Source organism: Gekko japonicus, unplaced genomic scaffold, assembly GCF_001447785.1.
Source record: "Gekko japonicus isolate JY-2015 unplaced genomic scaffold, Gekko_japonicus_V1.1 scaffold100, whole genome shotgun sequence".
Classification (NCBI taxonomy): domain Eukaryota; kingdom Metazoa; phylum Chordata; class Lepidosauria; order Squamata; family Gekkonidae; genus Gekko; species Gekko japonicus.
Window position 1 is genome coordinate 1,176,168 of NW_015167060.1, and position 2,877 is coordinate 1,179,044.

General features: G+C 47.4%; 1 protein-coding gene across 1 annotated transcript in view; it reads left to right on the plus strand.

Annotated features, from left to right (window-relative positions):
• UIMC1 (ubiquitin interaction motif containing 1) overlaps positions 1-2,877 on the plus strand; it is a 92,193-nt gene that overhangs the window by 8,255 nt on the left and 81,061 nt on the right. The gene's annotated exons all lie outside the window — the stretch shown is intronic.

The window sequence follows — 2,877 nt, forward strand, 5'->3', positions numbered from 1 at the left end:
TGGCATGTCCTGAAAGCGAAGGATCATATTAGCCTTTTCCATTTGTAATTGTAGCAGCTGCTCTTCTGTAGAAACTTGCTTCTTTTCCAGTTTTTGTACTTTCTTCTTCACTTTTTTGGGTAGTGGCGTCCACTTCTTTCACCTTCTCATTTGTTTGATTCATCATTTTCAGAGTCTCGCTTATCTGATTTTGTTGAGTGGTGATACACTGGGTCATTGATGTCATCTGCTCTTTGAGATTATTCATTTGGTCCAGCAGGTGGCGCATGGAGTCTGCCAAAGTCTTTGCCGGCTCATTGGCTCCTTCCGGTTTTGGGCTCTCAGTTACTTTCGATTTCAGACGTTTCTCTTTCTCCATCCTCTTCCCCGCCATCTTTTTTGCTTTGTTTACTTTCGCAAACTTTTTGAAAGTCTCTGAATATGCGCTTAAATGCTCACACTCACCTTGGTAAGTACTCCTTAACAGTTTTAACCGTTTATACTCTCCCCCACTTGCCTTATCTTCTGTTCCGTGGGGTGGGGAGCTTCTTTTCTTTTAATCAATGCTTAAACGACTCGCATTTATAATCGGTCCACGGACCTCGTTTACACTCCATTTCTAACGCTCGATCTTCTGCGCTTGCCCCGGTCAGCGACACTTAGTCCATTTGGTCTTTCAGCACGAAGAACTGTCAGAGCAGAGAGGTGCCTCAATTCTCTGGCATTACGCCGTCGAAGAGGCAACCTCTCAAGAGCTCCATGGCCAGGGTCCCTTCAGCCGGGTCCCTGGGGGAGTAGTGAGCCTGCACACACCCTCCTTCGGCTGGAGCGCAGCTTCACCCCCGGGAGGTCCGGGAGGTGAGTCTGCTAGCGTGCCGCCATCAACTGGAAACTCATTACCCTTATATTGTTGTGATGCAGCCAAATCTTGTCTAAGGCCCCTTGGTAAGTTTGTGGCTAAAGGTGAGGTTTGAACTGGGAACTTCTCAGTTCACACCACTCCTAATGCTCCGTTTCAGATTTCTGCAGTCCACATCCCAGGTTTGAATCCCTACTCATGCTATGGAAGCTTGCTGGGTAACCTACTTCGCAGGGTTGTTGTGAGGATAAAATGGGGGAGAGCAGAATGTTCTAAGCTCCTTTGCGTCTCCATTGGGGGAAAAGGTGGGCTACGAATGAACGAATTAAATAAATCCTATCGCACCATTTATTGGATGTCCTATCATGTGAATTGTACTGAATTACTCTGGGTAATCTGCCTTGAGTCCCAGTGAGAAAGGCATACTATAGCATCAAATAATAAAAAAAAAGAATAAAAGAATCATCACCCATTATAACTAAAAGATCTGTCAGAAGGCCAGCAAGCTGCTTGTGACTCCGTCTCCTCTCTCTCAGCTCCCTTAGCCCACTGTACTTGTGTAATGATTTCCACTAGTGAGGGTGCACAGTAGTTTGAATCATGCAGCACCATGCGTCAGGCACATTGGGGGTAGGATTAAGACTCCCAAGAATCCCATCCCTGCTGATGTGGTGCTTTTGGGTGGATTGAATTGTACGAGCATGTTGATAGCCAGCCAACCTATCCAGCCAACTGGAGACCTTGACCATCTTCAAGGGCTTTCATGCAATCTAGACATGTATCTGTGCCGACAGCAGGAAACTCTTGGACTGTAGTCCCACCTCTGCAAGGGGACTTTTGTCTTACCCTCAATATATCCTTTGGCTTTTCTATTGTGATGTCATTTCTGTAAAGGCCTCTGAGTGAGAACAGCTATCAGAACGCTTGATGGTGCTATGATCAATTTGCATGCTGAGCTGATTGCCAGAAGAGCTTTGGAGAATGTGTGTGTGTGTGCGCGGGGGGGTGCTTTGCCATCTTGCTGCTTCTCTCAATTGGCCAAGGGCTCTAATCAGCTTTCCTGGCTGCGCTTTCCCTGATAAAGCTTGTTGTGTAGCTCTCTTGCTATGCATAGTCTGGCAAGGAAAGACTGCCGAAAGCACTAGCTGTAATTGTGCTTGCACCTGCCCTTCCCTCTGTTTCTCATCACTCTTAGCATCATGCGAATAGTCAGCAGGTTTTTCCTTGCTTTGCTGAATGTCCTTTCTGGATGCTAGTAACCTATCTGCCCCAGCAGAGGGCACTGTGAGCATGCATCTTGGTAGAAAGCTTCGGCCATAAAGAGAGACCGAAGTGTCCTTGACTGTTCCCTGTAATTGTCATTTAGTCGCCCCCCCCCCTTTGATGGCTATTCTACTGACCTCTCTGCCTTGTTTCAGCAGTGCACCTCCAAGGTGTTGGTTTGAAAATGTGACAGTATGCGGGGGGGGGGGGGAGAGAACCCTTCTCCAGTTCTGTGGCAAATTGAATAAGAAAACAGACAACTGGTTCTGATGGTTTTGTTTTCTCTTTTGAAGTGCTGAGCGCAGCATAACCCATAGTCCCTCTGTCTCCTGCATCTGCAGCAGCACAGGGTTCAGACCAGCTGGGACGCCACAGGCTTCGGATGGGTGCTTCATGTCGCCCTGAATCTGTGCTTTCTGGCTTTTTCTAGGGTAGGGGAAGTACAAGTTAGGGGCCTGTAAATAATTGTGCTTGTGGAGAATGAGACCCCCCTGCAAAAAAAAAAGCATAAAAGCACCAGACTGTTGAACTCCAAGAGTAAATTAGGAGCTTCCTGCTCAGCTCTGAACCTCAGCAGTACTGTAGAGCAATTGTCCTAACTGATTATGTAGCTCAGAAGCGGAGCATCAGGTGTGTGTGTGTGTATGTGTTTGAGAGTGTTGGGGGGTTGAAACGAAGGTATCTGCATCTCTCAGCCCTTCCTTCCTTCCTTCCTTCCTTCCTTCCTTCCTTCCTTCCTTCCTTCCTTCCTTCCTTCCTTCCTTCCTTCCTTCCTC